This window comes from Mandrillus leucophaeus, unplaced genomic scaffold (genome assembly GCF_000951045.1).
Source record: "Mandrillus leucophaeus isolate KB7577 unplaced genomic scaffold, Mleu.le_1.0 Scaffold277, whole genome shotgun sequence".
Classification (NCBI taxonomy): Eukaryota; Metazoa; Chordata; class Mammalia; order Primates; family Cercopithecidae; genus Mandrillus; species Mandrillus leucophaeus.
The window spans coordinates 1904124-1921831 of NW_012102887.1; the positions used below are offsets into that span (position 1 = coordinate 1904124).

Here is a 17708-nt window from a genome sequence, read left to right on the forward strand (position 1 = left end):
CTGATTGGTGTCTATAGTGACATTAGGTATTTCTCAGTTTTTAGAATGAACTACTTGTTTCTCTGAACACACGACCCCACACCTTGGATTTCACAGTCTATTGAAATCAAGGTCAACTGGAAACGAATACATTGCTACCATTCTTCTTTCTGTGCCTTCAGACTTTAATAAAAACCATTGACTGAGAGGACAGTGGCAAATACAATGTAAGCCTGGTATGTGACAATTTTGCCTTTTCTACCCAAAATGTGTTGGGCTTTTGCATTTTGCTTTTTGATTCTACTTAACTATGTCAACTCCTACTAAACTACTGTTAAAATTTTACCGACAGAGGAAATTATTTTCCTCCTTAATAGAAAAGTTTCGTGTCCTAAAACTATTCATGAACTTGTAAATAAGAGCGTTTTTCTCATAGAAAATCTCTTGCTTTTTACACAGATGCTAAGTAAATACTGTTCAGCTTTTACTATCTTTCTTTCTTCTCAAGCTGATTGGCTCTAAAAAGAGAGTCATTAAGGTAACACGATCTAATAACAATAAATGTATTTGTTAAAACAAAACTTTTTAAAGATACTTAAGGCACTTCATTATTACATTAAAATTAAATGTGAATAATATAATTTCTAATCTAAACTTAAGAAGAACCCTTCTTCCCATTTTCTTGTTTAAACATTTTCATAATAACATTTTGGAATAAATGCAAAGCAAGACCAAACAAAACGTAAGCAGAGAGTTGAGGAGATCTGACATTTGTAATTGAACATTTAATTGTAATTGAAGATTTAATTGTAATTGAACATGTAATTGTTCAATCGTAATTGTACATGTAATTGAACATGTAAATGAAACCGTAAACTCTAACATAAATTCACATCATGTCACTCATGACACAAACAAGTTTACAAGTACAAATCACAGAGAACTAAGATGTTTGCTTTTGGAGTCTGTACATAAGTTTCTAAAATTTGCAACTGAGACCCAAAGCATTTTAGCCCTGCTTGTACTTCTGAAGAGTCAGCTATGAATGGCTTTGTGAGTCTGGGCAGAATTTTTAGTCCTGCCTCCAATGCACACTAGAAACATGCCCCAGCACCGTCCTTGTTTTCTAAAATAGGGCAACTTTTAAATCTACATGTATCTTTAGGCATTGACTATGTACTATAGCTGTGCTTAGGACAATGGAAAATTTGTGTGGACTGGACTTATGCAGAACAGAAGTGAGACGAGAGCCAATAATTGAACAATCAAGGGTTGAAACTCTGCGTAGAACCAGCATGATGTGGGACGATGTGGGAAGAGTGTGGTGCTTTGGCTTGCTGGCACCCAGGAAAGACTTTGTGAATGCAGTGGATGTTCAAGAATGTTCTAATGGAAAGTCAGTGTAGATTAAAGGAAAAAAGCCCCTTTCTTTGAGCTGTATCTACATATACACACTATGTAAAGATACAAACTTCGTTCCTATTCTTCTTTTCCGTCTACATCCAGATCACAAAAAGAAATATCATAAGATGGTGAGGTGACAGTCAGGCTCTGCCAGCATTCAGCTGTGTACAACTGGGAAAAGCTTCAGTCTTTCTGGTCTTCAGCTTTCTTAGATTGGGCAAAGCTCTCTATGCTTTTTTCTACTTCTAGCTTTCTGTGATGAGGTCAAACCATACATGTCTACAGAATGTGGTACCTTCTAGACTGTGAATAAACATGCAGTATAATTTATGAGTTAACATATATAAAGATAAGCTTTTGCTGCAGCCTTCCTATTAACATCGTGGGATACATGATTCATCCTTCAGACTAGTTTTTTGTTTGTTTGTTTGTTTGTTTTACATTTTTATATGCACAAGAACTATGCATGCTAAAAGCACAAACCCTTCTGAACTTGCCCTTCTCCCAACAACCTGTCTTCATTCTGATTCATTGAATTGGGGCTGGGACCACAGATATGAATGTTTAGTCTGGATGGGGCCCAAGAATCTCAACATTGAAGATCTCAGGTGATTCTGATGCCTATGGGTTGTGGACAACAATGCAGAAACACTAAAGTAAGGGATTAATCCTGACCTTGGGTTATTTCTCAAGCTGAAGCCTTTCAGGGACTTTAGGAAAATTTCAAATCAATCTCTTTGGAATGCTTCAGATTAGAGACAAATCCCTTATGTCTGTTTGATCCAGTCATAGTTGCAGACTGAACGAGCCACAGTGAACTACAACAGGGCATTGATTACCTGGTTATATTGAAATCTCTGAAATACTTATTTTCTAGGATGATAGGATGCCAGGGGCAAGAATTTTCAGAGGTAAAGATTGCCAAGCAGTATCAAAGATAGAAGCAACCCAATCCTGGGGGAGGAATGGGGGTGAAATAGACAAGGAAATTCATAACTAACTCTGCTGTAAAACTACTGAGGTTGCAATTACACAGGTAAATCCTCCGGAAGAAAGTGGAATTTTTCTTGTAATAAACGTCTTACTCAAATGCCCCTCGCCATGCTTACCAACCTTCACTTACTAGTAATATGTTCCTCTGAGCCTAACGTGAATTTTTTCATTCTTCTATTCAGTTTGCTCCTAATCTGTCCTTAGGAGCGAAAACAGCTGTTACTCTGCACTGGAAAATAAACCAACAAAAAGAAAAAAACATTTTATATACTTGGAAAATATTAAGATATAACCCTTCAGCAAGGTCATTTTATTATCAAGTGTTATATGCACTATTTTGAGTCTTCTGTGAACATTCTTATATTTGTAGAGAGGGAGATCCCCTGCTCAAGATCATATCCTTACTCTCGACCAGTTTGGATGCAATGATGGCGTGATGGCAGGTAGGGTATTAAGTCCCACGTCCCCTGCCCTAATTCCTGTGACTCAGCAGGGCCATCTCAGTTGCCGCCATTTCTAATTCATTCACTTCTCTTTCCAGCCATCCTTCACTTCATCCTGCCTCTAAAAGGAGCTTCTTAAGCACAAATCTCTGTTGATTCCCTGCTAAAAACCCTATACTGCTTCCCCATTGCCTTCAATACAAAATCGAAATGATTTTTAACTGTTAAAATTCAAATAAACAAAAGAGGGGCTTTCATAAATATGGAATATGTCTTCCTTTCTCTACAGGCTCTTCTCTGTCAACTTGTAAAAATGTATCTCACTGTAACAGATACACAATTGGCTTTGAAACTCTTAAAACGTACCACCATGATGGGAATTCCTTGAGGTCACGGAATTTTTTCCCTACTCATTTTCATTTCTCCAGCAGCAGTATACGGTGTGGAGCGTTTGTTAAACGAACAAGTTTTTAAAAAAGAACGGATGAATAAAGAAATTTTTAACATGATTGTCTAAAAACATGTCTAACTATGCTTCATTTGAATGATAAAATAAACAAGGTATTTATAACAATATATTCAACTTAATTTTGTTCATTTGACACATAGCTTTATTGACAGAATGGTTTATGTTCTTCATGAACCATAGAATGTATTTGAATTTTTAAATAAGTATTGCTACAATTTGGAAAATCAGCATTTGAGGTCAAGAACCTGGTTGTCATCAGACTCTGATGGCCATTCACAAATCCAAGCTTGATTAAATCTTGATACAGAAACAAATATCTTGGCTCCAGTCTTTGGTTTCAATGGCACGAGTGGTTACAATCATGAAGTTCGCTGCCTCCACTATCGCTTACAGAAGATGGCCCACATAGATAGCTGAGAACTGAATTAAATCTATTCCAACCAAGAGAAAAATGCAACAGTCCTTAGAGCAACAAGCTGGCAAGTGAGGCCTCGCTAAGAGGGAAGAGTCAAACAGTGGCCACTTCCAAGGGATTTGGCATTTTGACTGTTCTTCACCTCTGCACAAACACGATTTCCACAACTTACAGAGAAGGCAGGAGAAGCAATATATTGGAGGAGTCACCCCAGAGTTCTAGAGCGAGACAGCCAGGCTGACTTCCCAGTTCTACCACTCACCAACCTTGAGACACACCTTACGTATTACTTCTCCTCTCTGCCATGTCCTCGTGAGTGAAATGAGATAATTGTTGTAACCTGCCTCATGGAGGTGTGGGGGAACCCTCACCACCATGCCTGGCACAGAATAGTGGGCTCAGAGAGTATTAACTACTATGCTTATCCTCCTGTTTCCATTTCCACTTTTCCAAGATAGGTGTGTATGTGTTATGAGAAATGACTGGAAGTTTTCCCAAATGCTTTCTGGTAACCTTAGGGATAAGGCTATGTCTTTCTCTTTTGACATAAACATGGTCAATTTTATAAATGCAAGTGTTAAACAACTTTGCATTTCTGGAATAATGCTACTTGATGTTGGTTTTTTTTTTTTTTTTTTTTTTTTAGTATACAGTTATGTATTACTTAAAGTGAGGATATATTCTGAGAAATGTGTCATTAGACAATTTTGTCATTGTGCAAACATCATAGAATGTACTTATAGAAACCTAGATGTGTAACCTGCTGTATTAGTCTGTTTTCAGGCTGCTGATAAAGACATACTCAGTATGGCATGGCATGGTATGGTATGGTATGGTATGGTATGGTATGTGTGATGGTACACACCCGTAATCCCAGCTATTTCGGATGTCAAGGCAGGAGAATTGCTTAAACCAAGGGAGGTGGAGGTGGGGGTTGCAGTGAGGTGAGATGGTGCCACTGCACTCCAGCCTGGGTGACAGAGCGAGACTCCGTCTCAAAAAACAAACAAAAAAAAGACATACCCAAGACTGGGTAATTTATAAAGCAAAAGAGGTTTAATGGACCAACAGTTCCAGGTGGCTGGGGGAGGCCTCACAATCATGGTGGAGGCAAAAGGCACAGTCTTATATGGCAGCAGGCAAAAGAAAGCTTGTGTAGGGAAACTCCCCTTTCTAAAACCATCAGATCTCGCGAGACTCATTCACTACCATGAGAACACCATGATAAATACCCACCCCCCATGATTCAATTACCTCCCACCAGGTCCCTCTCACAACATGTGGGAATTATGGGAGCTAGAATTCAAGATGAGATTTGGTGGGGACACATTCAAACCACATCACCTACTATACACTGAGGCTATATAGTATACCTGCAGTCTGAAACAAACACATAGATAACTGTGTTTTATTTATTACCTAAAACCATATATAGGTTTATTGGTTCAGATCAAAAGTACATAACAGATGTGATTCCTGGGCTATCAACCTGTATATTGTAGGCAATTGTAACACAATGGTACTTGTATATCTCAACACAGAAAAGATACGATAAAAATACAATATAAAAGATAAAAACATGGTACACCTACATAGCGCATTTTCCATGAATGAAGCTTGCAGGACTGGAAGTTGCTCTGGGTGAGTCTGTGAGTGAGTGGTGAGTGAATGTGAAGGCCCAGGACACTACTGGACACTACTGTAGACTTTATACACACTATACACTTAGGCTACCCCACATTTATCAAAACTAATTTTCTTCCTTCAATAATAAATTAACCTGAGCTCACTATAACTTTTTTACTTAATACATTTTAATTTTTAAAACATTTTGATTCTTCTGTAATAACAGCCTAAACCACAAACACATGGTACAGCCGTACAGAAATATTTTCTTTCTCTTTATCCTTATTCTATAAGCTTTTTTCTATTTTTAAATTATTTATTTATTGTTTAACTTTTTAAGCCTTTTTTTGTTTAGAACACAGACACAAACACACCCATTAGCCTAGGCCTATACAGGGTCAGGATCATCAGTGTTACTGTCTTCCACCTCTACCTCTTGTTCCACTGGAAGGTCTTTAGGGCAATAATGCATGGAGCAGGCCGGGCGCGGTGGCTCAAGCCTGTAATCCCAGCACTTTGGGAGGCCGAGACGGGTGGATCACGAGGTCAGGAGATCGAGACCATCCTGGCTAACATGGTGAAACCCCGTCTCTACTAAAAAAAAGTACAAAAAACTAGCCGGGCGATGTGGCGGGCGCCTGTAGTCCCAGCTACTCGGGAGGCTGAGGCAGGAGAATGGCGTAAACCCGGGAGGCGAAGCTTGCAGTGAGCCGAGATCTGGCCACTGCACTCCAGCCTGGGCGACAGAGCGAGACTCCGTCTCAAAAAAAAATGTATGTAATAATAATAATAATAATGCATGGAGCTTTCATCTCCTATGATAAAAATGCCTTCTTCTGGATACCTCCTGAAGGACCTGACTTGCCTGAGGCTGTTCTAAAGCATACACACACACACACACACACACACATATATATACACACACACACATATATATATGGCATAGACTCTAATAATAAAAAGTATATTATGGTAAACAAACTAGTAAACTATTTATTGTCATTATCAAGTATTATGTGCTATACCTAACTGCACATGCTAGACTTTTATGCGACTGGCAGTGCAGTAGTTTTGTTTACACTAGCATTACCATAAACAGGAGGAATGCATTGCACTGTGGCATTGGGACTGGTACACATCACCAGTCTACATGAGTTTTCAGCTTCATTATAATCTTATGGGCCACCATTGTACACGTGGGGTGTGTCTTTCTTTGAAACATCATTGTTATTCAATGCATGATTACACTGAGTTTTTATTTTATTGGTTTATGTTATTTTGCTAATTTTTTTTCAAGATTTTCTTGTCAGGATACCTACATGATTTGGGATTATGATTTTATTTTTCTGCCTTCTTTTGCTCAAGTTCAAAATCTATTTATAATGATTTGTAAAATAACAAAAAATGGAAACAAAATGTTAGGATCCCATCATTTTTCTCTATGCACCAGAACTGTTGAATAGCCTAACAGTCATTTCTGGACATAATGAAAAAAATTCACTTATAACAATTTTAGGGTAGGAATTTCCTCAAAGGATAATTAATAGAAAATTTTCTTTTTTCCCCCAAGATTATTGGTTTATTTAGATTTTCTGTCTCTTAATTTTGGTAGTATATACCCTAACAGGAAATCATTTAAGTTCATTCATGTTTTCAAATGCATTAGCATGGCAGGTGCAAATTATTTTTACTTTTGCCTGTATGTGTCTCTTCCATATTCTCGTTTTGTGTATCACTGGTTTTTCTAATTTTCTTTGATTAGAAGAGCTAGTATTTTTCTATTTTCAAGTATTTTCCAAACACTTAGCCACAATATTTATAAATTTACAGCATTTCTACTTTCTTTTGTGCTCACTTCTTTTTACTTTTTTAATTTCCCCCTTTAATTTTTTTATATTTGAATTTAAGAAAACTTTTTGAGTTGATTGCTACTGCATTTACCTTCTTTATTTTATTAAGAGTGTGCTCACAGCAGTGCCAGATAACTTTCACTCCTCCTTCCAGGCCTGCTCCTTGTCTTAGGGGGCTGACCATGAGGACCACAGAGAGGGGCTCCCACAACAAGGGGGTCCTGAGCTCTCAGGCTTCTGGCAAAAGATCAGAGAGAGGGAATGAGCAGAGTGAGGTCAGGGCCTCTACTTTTGTGGCTCCCTCCCTGCAGGGTTACCTGGAGCACCTGGTCCCTCCCTTACAGCCCCTCACCCTTCACCAGGGTGGCCAACTCAATACCACTCTCTTTCTTGGATCCAGGAAAGGGAACAGTGGTGGAAACAATTTGACTGTTGAACTATCTCTGATGGTTTACCCTAACCTCACCTTTCTAGACAGTGTCTCTATAAATAAGCTCTTCTCAAATTATCCAATTGTGAGTGTGTCATGGGTTTCTTATTGGGATGCTGATGATACAACAGGTATGCATTTTCCTCAGAAGACTCTTTGGAACATAACCAATAGGACCCTCCCTCCCTCCCTCCCTTCCTTCCTTCCTTCCATCCTTTCTTCCTCCCTCCCTCCCTCTTGTCTGTCTGTCTCTCTGTCGCCAGGCTGGAATGCACTGGCACGATCTCGGCTCACTGCAACTTCAGTCTCCTCAATTCAAGAGATTCTCCTGCGTCAGCCTCCCAAGTAGCTGGAATTACAGGCACGCACAACCATGCCTGGCTAATTTTTGTATTTTTAGTAGAGACAAGGTTTCATCATGTTGTCCAGGATGGTCTCCATTTCCTGACCTTGTGAGCCGCCCGCCTCAACCTCCCAAAGTGCTGGGATTATAGGTGCGAGCTGCCGCACCCAGCCAGGATTTTATTTCTAATCTTTGCATCCTCAATATTTATTTAAACATCCTGCCATTGTGACATTGAGTCCTTCCTTAAACTAAGAGTTAATTAGGAAAAAGATTTAAAATGCATAGGTAGGCTTTTGTTGTTGTTTTAAATTTTATTGCAATGTAAACAGATTTTGATTCTTCATCCGATTCCACAAGTTTATCTAATTTGTAGAATTCCTTCATTGTTTCTTTGTGGTCAAATTATGGTCCATTTTTATAAATATTCTGTGAGCACTGGGAAAGAAGATGTATCCTTGTAGGGAGGAGATGCGCTTAGTCATATCAGGTGAAGCTTACTAATTGCGTTATTCAGTTTCTCTAAACTAGTGCACCTCAAAGCATGGGTCTCAGTTTCTTACCTATGACAAGGTAAATATAGAAATTGAAAGTAAGCATTTAGAAAGCTTAGAGTGATTTGCTAGAGTAATTTTATGCTGATTAAAATAAAATATTTGGGTTTATATTTTATATCTTTTAATTTTATTTTCTTTTAATTTATTTATTCTTATATTTTAAGAAAGTATTGGCTCACAATATAATGAAAATGTAAAAACCAAAACAAAACTTCCTTCACTATAGAAAGTTTGAGAAACACTGTTCCAAACTCTTATTTGGGTTGACTCGATTTGTCAAGGATTGTTCATGATTCACTCTCACTCCCCAGGGGACAATGAAACCTCTCTCCCTGCCCTCCAGGCCACCCCTAACCTTCTCCCCACCCTTCACTACAACAACTACCACAAGCACACACTCAGCAAAGTCCCAAGGGACACTTGCAGAGATTGAGGACTTGGGGCACCTGAGAGCATCAAGTGATCTCCATACAACCACCATCGTGGTGGGGTTTGAAGACTTTCAAAGTCCCAATACCAAGGGTGGGACAGGGGATCACATTTATTTATACAGCATCATTTGATTCCACGATTAGCTGAGATGAAAAGAGGGTAGATGAGGAAACTGAGACCTGGGGTTGGTTTCCATCCTGCCCTGGTCAGGTTCCGGGGAAAATTAAATGAGCGAGTCAAATATGATAGTGTATGCTAAACCACATCTAACATTTCAAAGCATTATGTGCACATGAAGAAATTAAATATTTAATAAAATGGTAGGGGAGAAAGACAACAACCAGACACAAACAGCCTTCTTCACAATTCTATAACTAGGTTTAGACAAGCTGTTCAAGGCAAATTAGGTAGTCAGCACCTGGAGTAATAATTGTTTGGGATTAATTTACCATCTGTTTTTCAATGACATTTTGCATCTGAATGGTATAATTACCATTTATACTCTGTGCCAAAAGCAAAGAGAGATAAAAATGAATACTTGAGCACAGAGAGATAAAAATGAATGCTTGAATTTAGAGCAAATTCTTCCTTTTAAAAGATTTGCTTTAGAGATGAAGAAATTCACTGTACACATTCACAGAGAAATCTAAGGAAAAATGAATTTCTTTCCTTCAATAATTTTTTTCCCTTTCCACAATTCTCAAGTGTCTGTTTTTGATAAGGGCACTGCTCTTGAAGAAATTGCCAAATTTATTCCAAGATCTTTGTGTTTTGTAAGAGAATCTGTAATATTCTAAGTTCGCCTTATTATTAGTGTTCCAGAAACTAATTACAAAAAAAATCTTTATTTTTAGCCTTAATAATTACCAAAATAAGAAAATGATTTTCATTTAAGGTAACCTGAGATATTCCCAGTAGTTGTAAACACAGTTGTCTTTTATTAGAATAAAGTTTATTGCAGGCCATAATGTAACATTTCAGCTACATCTGTCTCCAAGATGAGTTATTTGGCCAACTTTGAAATCTGATCATTCTGATTTGCTGAGTCACTGTAATCTCCCATTGCAGCCCCTTGGCACGTTCTTTGAATCCTTGATGTGGGACATGGCCAACAGGGGAGCTCCATAAATGCACCGTGGATGGAGCCATTCAACATTTATGTGTGGCTGGTGAAGAGTGATTCTGTGAACTGCTTTTCAAAACACTTCTTAGCTTTCTTTATTGTACTTCCTGCCCCCCTCACCCACTTAAATTTTTAGTTTTTCCATAAAGTCTGAATTCAGAAAATAGGTCTTTTGTATATGCCAATAGTCTTAAACTTTCGCATCCTTTACAAAAAAAAAAATCCATTTCTGAGAATGTGTACAAGGAATGTACTTCGAAATCAAGCAGAGTGTCATCGGCATGATCATAGCAGTATTACTTATAATAATAAAAATTTTGTTATTCCCCAAGTATCCAATAAGAGCAAAGTGGTTGAGAAAATTTGAATGTTAAAAATTGTTTCCATGGCCATATACATATTATTTATGTAGTCTATTTTTAAGAGAAAAAAGACATAAAATTTCATATATACCTTTACATCTATATTTTAAAAAATTCTATACATGATAGAAGTGCTAGAAGAAGATACTAAAAACATTAATGATATTGTCCCTAAGTAGTGAAACTATGATTTGCTTTCTTCCTTTTAACTTTTCAGAATTTTGCACATTTTTATTAATTATGACATATTACTATCTTTTTTTAGACAGCGTATTGCGCTGTTACCCCGTCTGGAGTGCAGTAGCATGGTCTTGGCTCACTGAAACCTCCACCTCTTGGTCTCAAGCGATCCTCCCACATCAGCCTTCTGAGTAGGTGGGACTACAGGCATGTGCCACCAGGCCCGACTAATTTTTTAATTTTTTGTAGACATGGGGTTTCACCATGTTGGCCAGGCTGCTCTCAAACTCCTGAGCTCAAGCATTCTGCCTGCCTTGGCCTCCCAAAGTGCTGGGATTAGAGTCACGATGCCCAGACTACCTATTACTTTTATAGTAGAAAATCATTAATACAGTTTGTTTTAATTAGTAATACATTTCAACCTCAAAGAATACACAAAGTCGTTCTTCTGTTACATATTTTGATCTGAAATAATAAACTGATATGTATATATTCCTAAATAATATATAAAACATATATATCTACGTGTTTGTTTTAGACTGTAGAAGTGTTTCCATTTTAGTTTCTCAGGAATGGGTACAGACTGTTGTGAGAAGCATCATGTATGTCCATATTTTAAAAGGGAGTCAGGATCTGCAAGAAATGGAATTCAAGGCATGTTTGCAGAGCCAGCAGAGGAAATAAAGTATCATGGGGCAGGCAGGCCAAGATGGCAGTAAGGGAGAAGCACCACTCTCTTGAGTTACCTCCAGCTGTTGAGGGACCTGCATGTGCCTTGCATTTAAAAAATGAAAATTTATCTCAATATATTCTTGTTTGATGAATTTTTCAACTCATTTATGAACAGTGACTGCAGCTAAGATGCACCAGGGAATGTAGTGAATGGAGGGGATGTTTGCTATTTCCTGTTCTTTTTTTTCCCACCTGACATCCTTCTTCCTTTCTCTTGGTAGAAGCACATCCATCTCCCTAGCCACTTTGATGGCTTTAGAGCATGCAGCTCCAAAGTTTTTCTCTGATGATTTCTGGGAAAGGAAACTTCCTGATTTGGGGGGAATAATTACTGGTAGAAATGGCTTGTCTTCATAGTAGACATAACACAGAGAAGTGTATGGCTGAGACCACGAGGGAAAGCAATCTTAGGATGAAGCAGACACCATGTGAAGACAAGGGGCGGAAGGAAACCTGGTCTTTGATGATATCTTTGAAATGCTAGGTCCAGCCTCACCTGAAACCTCCATGACTTCTAAATATTTAAATTATGGAAACAAATAAATATATGTAAAATTGTTTACTCTATTTTGAATGGAGAGTTTTAGGTTACTTACAATTTCAAGCCTGCAAATTAGAACTCGGGGTTATTTTGGTCTTACTTGATAAAAGAAATGCATGCTAATATAGTGAAATGGACAGGCTTTTTACTGATACCAACTTGTAATACGAATGTAGCACAAGTCTCTGGGTGAGAGCAGTTCTTTGATGCTAAATTTGGGAGCATGCACAGTCATCTGTCAGTCATCACCACATCACGTTGATTAGACCAAAAAACTCACAGATCTGCTTGCTTCTTTCCACCCTCTTGGTCATTGTATTCCTTTTGGCCACCTCCTTGTCTCACCGGGATCACCACCACACCTTGCCTGTGCTTCTCCGTGTTCTCCCCACCTCCTCTCTTGCTCACCTCTAGTCCATTTCCCACACCACAGCCAGGGTCCTCTTTCCAAACCACAAATCTGATGATGTTTCTGATCTGCTCAAGATTTTTCTGTGTTCCCCATTCCTCTAAGGATCAAGGTCAAACTCCTTCTTATGACCCTGCAGGATGGAGCCCTGCCTGCCTCCCCAGCTCCCTTTTCCTTCCTCCCCTAGTCTGTCTCCCTCCAGATGTTCACCTTCTCTCTGGTGCTCAAACAGAATCCCAAGCCAACATGGGCTGTTTTCTGTATATGGAAGATTCTCTCCTCCCATCCTTCCTGGCTGGATTTCAGTCTCAGTGTGGACATCATTTTCTCTGGGAAGGGTTTTCTGACACCCTTCTATATGCTCCTTGGGCAGGCATTCTCTGTCACTGCATTCCTGTCCTATCATGTAACATTACAATTGCCCATTTCTTGGTCCATAACTCTTACTAGACTGGAAGCTCTGTGAGGACAGGTCCATCATGCGCACTCTCATGTCTTCAACCATAACACAGCACCTAGCACACAGTAAGTGCCTTATAAATATTTTTTGAATGAGTTAATGAATTAGGAAATGATATGGCAACACATAAAACCATACACATATCAGTGCAAAAGTTATATTCTGCTTGCATATATGTGTGTCTAATTCAGAAAGTTATTTATTTGGTAGTGTAGCACATTTAAGTAAAAATGGTTCCAGTTTTAAACAAGTTAAAAACATTTCATTTGGGTTTTGATTCCATGAGTCACAGAACCTGAGCCAGTTTTCTAAGCAAACTGCTGTAACTCTGTTACATGAGATGGAGTGGGGGAGAAGTGCTTTAAAAATAGCTGACCTGACCGGATATCCCTCTCGGTGGCCTGGGTTATGTAAAAGTATTTTGTGTTAAGCCAGTGACTCACAATGGCTCGCTGAGTTTTGAAAAGACTATTTGGGGTCCTTTTTCAGTGTTAAATACCTGCTTATAAACGGATCAGACTAAAACTCTCCTAGATAAAAGGATACAATGTCCAAATGTTACCACTTTCTAACTCCAGATACTTAAAAAGAATTCTGATGTTGATACTAAAAGTGATTTTTTTTTTTTTACAAAGTCCTTTAAAAATTTAGTGAAGAAGCCAGGATTCCTCTAAAGAAGAGCTGCTAGATTTGGATTGAACATACTTTTCTATTGGAGTAGAACAATCAGATAATATCTGGAGTTACTAACATTTATTTTAATTTTTTAAAAGTAGTAGCTTGGGGATTTTTTCTTCTAGCCCTCATAAAAACAAAACAGTGGGGGCTGCTGTTTGTCTGTTACGAACTACATTCTTGGGTACAGCTGACTGGACCAAAGCAGGCGAGTCTGCTGTGCTGTGGCATGTCCTGACTCAACAGCTCTACCAAGATGAAGACAAAGTGATCAGCTGGACCAATCCTATTCTCTCTGGAGCTATGGGGCATTAGATGCTTGGTAGTGGGAAGGGAAGCTGAGATAAACAGAGAGAAGGTAGAAGGCAGACACTCTGGAAGGAGAAGACATGAATGAATAGAAACCATGAAGTAGAAGCTGAGTAGGCAGAAACCATGAGCTAGGACACACATGGGTTGGTTGTGTGGAGCAGGAATGGTAGAACTTCCACTGCACCTGCTATAATTCCCACTGTTGAAGGGACAATGGGCTAATGAGGTCAATAAGCCTTCATATTCCTAAAATAACTTCCAGTATCTATGAGATCTGCCTCAAGAACTAAATTCCTATTTATCCTATTGTTAAGGCTGTATACTTACAGAAAACTCAATTTCTTGGGTCTTTGCCCCAACCTTCCTCGCCTGCAAGAAACCCCATCCAGATATATATGTGCAAACCAGCTTGCAGAGCCATTTGGATCATACACAGCTCATCCGTGCTGCTGTACTTCTCCCCTGCCATGACCAGGCCATCATAGTCAATTTCTATTCAAAGGCATCCCTGGAGCAACCATTCTCCTCTTAGTTCGAACTGTGTGATTATCAGCATCCCCCCACCCTCACCCTCCTCTTCTCTCCAATTTTCTGTTTGCAGAAGACCCAGTCCAGCAACTTGGTAACTCAATATCCGAAAGGTTGCTGGAATCCAGATTCATGAAGAAGATGGAAAAATTACTCTATTATCCTGAGTAGGGTGCTTTAAACTTTTAAAGACAGTGTGTCTTCCTGCATACAAAGATAGAAGAAATGAATTACTGTTCATCATGTGTACTAAAAATACCTGGAAAATCTCTAATGAGTGACGAGAATACCATCGAGAGGAGCTGTTTCAACGAACTCTTTTCTAACTGAATGTTCCAGGAAGCAGATCAGTGCCCTTATTAAAGAGTCCCAAGGGAGCTTGCTCACTCCTTCCACCACGTGAGGACACAATGAGAAAGTGCTATCTATGAACCAGGAAACAGGCCCTCGCCAGATACCAAATCTGCCGGTGCCTTGATATTGTACTTCCCAGCCTCCAGAACTGTGAGAAATAAATGTCTGTTCTTTATAAGCCACCCAATTTACGATGTTTTACTGGAGCAGCCTGAACAGACTAAGACCTTTTCTATTCTTCACCTGTCCTGAAACAAGAACATTGAATGTGATAGAATACCCCCTCAAAAACAGATGATCTACACTCTCCCTCATGCCATCCCAATCCTATTAACATCTACAGATGGTGGAGCCTGTTTACTCCCTTAATAAAACCAAACGCAGGATCCTCCAAGGTTGGCCTAAGGGAAGAACTTCCTTGTGAAGAGGACACTGGCTAAACTTTGTAACTCTAATTTCAGGTCAACCAAATTCAAACTCCTTTTGTGCTGCTCTCACTATTAGCTGCTCCCCACACTAGCCTGGCCTGGGGAGAGCAGAGGTGATGATGCCACTGTCAACACTGGCCTTGTGCATCAAGGATGACAGCAGAATCTCCCCTGAATTCCCAGTGGGACACCCAAGACAATGGTGTCATCATAAGCCTCATTATTGGACAGTCATCATCAACCACACCATCACAAAAGCTGTTTGATTTTTATTTTCTTGGTTTCTTTGACTTCTCATTATGTAATGCGCCTTATCTCATTCAACAGTGCTGTGATAGAGGGCATGATAGAAGCTTGAACATACACGAAAAATCAAACCAAATCAAATAATCTCCTGTTCTCCAACCACCACCCCAAGGATGGGGGGCAAATCTTTAGAAACAGAAGGAGTGACTAGCACACAACCAGCTATTCTCGTTAACAAATTACAGTCCACTCCCGTGCATTGAGTTCTCCTTCCATATAGGAGATGCTGACTCCTTCATTATCTGGACACTTCCAGTAGCTCATGGGTCTGGAATTCCAGGTCCAAGAGGGACCTGGAGGTCAGTCGGAGGAGGTGTTTCCACATAAGAGTTCCAAGGGCCATTTGCATCAGAATGAACTGAGATGTTACAAATGCAGGTTTCCAGGCCACACCAGAGTTTTACTGAGCCAGAATCCCTGGGGCTTTTGCCAGGAAAACTGCATTTTCAAATAAGCTCCATCTCGTGCACACTAAAGTTTGAAAACCAGTAGTCTAAGGCTTTCCTTCTGAATTTCAGTTCTCTTTTTACTTCTTCTCTATTGACAAGGAATGTTTACTCTCTTCTGTGGGGATTACAATTACACCAAATAGCTACATGGTGATGGGAGTAGGGGAAAATCAGTGGACTATATAATAAATTAAATAGATATTCTCTTTACATATGAAGAGGAACACACTATCTTAAACCTACATTTGCCATTGCTTTTTTAGTAGTAATGACTAACTTACCTATATTCAAGAGCAAGAACAATGTGTATAATTGCCCTTCTTCTCCTACAGCTAAAAGGTAACTGGTCCATATAGAGATTTTATCTGATCTTGGCATGTTGTCTAGCAGCACTGTGCACTCACACTTGGAGTAACTGCCAAAAGCCCTGTATCAAAGCACCTCAAACCACCCATCTTTTGTTTGATCAGACCTTGCACTTGGCCAGAAACTTTTTGCTTTTTACAATTTGGCTGACTGAATCCACTACTAAGAAAAGAACTGCAACCTAATGTCAAAAGTCCAGTGAGGCAGCCATGCAAAGGAGGGGTCAAGAATGTGTACACAAGTTTAGAGAGAATTTTTCTAAAATGCACATAATGAAAAAAAGATAAGTCTTTCTATAGACTTAAAATGCTCTATTTGGTTTATCTGGTTCCAGTATGAACTTTAAGGATAATCAAATTTTGTTGTTGTGTTTTATTAACTTGATACCTCACTATTTTATATTTTGAGTAATTTGAAATAGTAAAGTAACATTTTAAGTTATTGCTGGTGGAAAAGGAAACATGATCCCCAAAAAGTTAAAGGATATATTAATAAAGAAAGACTTGGAAATGGATACCAAAATGTAGTAGCGTAGCAAAAATATTGACCAGGCCTTTCTTGGTAAAAAAAAAAGTAAGAATTATCACTTTTTGAGGGGCATCAATGAGCAAGGCAGAAGCTGAAATGAAGCTGGCACTCAAGGTCACCTAAGAAGGACTGATATTTCAATAGTTACCATTTCTTTTAGAGACTGATTGAGTCAATCTTAATTTTACTAGGGCTGACACTCATATGTCTGCAAAAGTTGAAGTGCCTCGCAGTTTGCTGATAAGCAATAATTAACCAGCAACTCAGTCCTCACATTCCCTTGTCCATCTTGGGTAACTGCCAGATGAGCTTCCTAGCCAGGGTTCACCCAAGTGCACTTGCTGGTCTGCGTTTGTTGATCCTGAGGGTACTTCTCTCCTCACTTGTTCATATAAGAGGCTTCTTGGCTGAGGTAGAAGGTTGCTGACCCACCAGTTCTTCTGGCTAGACTATTGTCTGGATTCCTGATATCTTGCCAGGGTTTTGAGGTGGCAAGCAACAGAAATGATTTAGGCTAACACAATGATCAAAAAGGAATTTGTTGGAATGACATGGGGGCAGCACATAGAAATTGAAGAAAAGTTAAATAAACACAATTCAGAAAAGAACAGCCCCAGGGCTATTGTGAGAATCAAGGTACAAGAACTGACAGAAAGTTTTTGCAAGGCACTGCTGTCAGGATGAATAACCTCCTTACACTCCCAGTTGAAAATTTAAATTCCTGGGAAAGGGCACTTGACTGGCTTGGCTTAGGTCCTGTGCCCGATCTGTTGTCTAAAGGACTGACAAGCAAGGAGGAGAGGGTAGGTCTCTCGAGTGAAATTGACATGCTACCACCAGAAGTAGGAAAGAATAATTGTCAGGGGAAAGTAGCAGACATCCATGTCACTCTGTTTTCTGGTGTCCGGGGCTTTCATAGGCCTGCCTGCTGACTTTGGATGTATGATCTCATCTTGGTTTGGAGTCCTTTTGGCCAAGTTTGGTAACTCCACCAAGTTTGAGTCAATCTTATAC

At 39.2% G+C, this 17708-nt stretch overlaps 1 protein-coding gene across 1 annotated transcript in view; it reads right to left on the minus strand.

Moving 5' to 3' along the window:
- COL4A3 (collagen, type IV, alpha 3 (Goodpasture antigen)) overlaps positions 1 to 17708 on the minus strand; it is a 161494-nt gene that overhangs the window by 125655 nt on the left and 18131 nt on the right. The gene's annotated exons all lie outside the window — the stretch shown is intronic.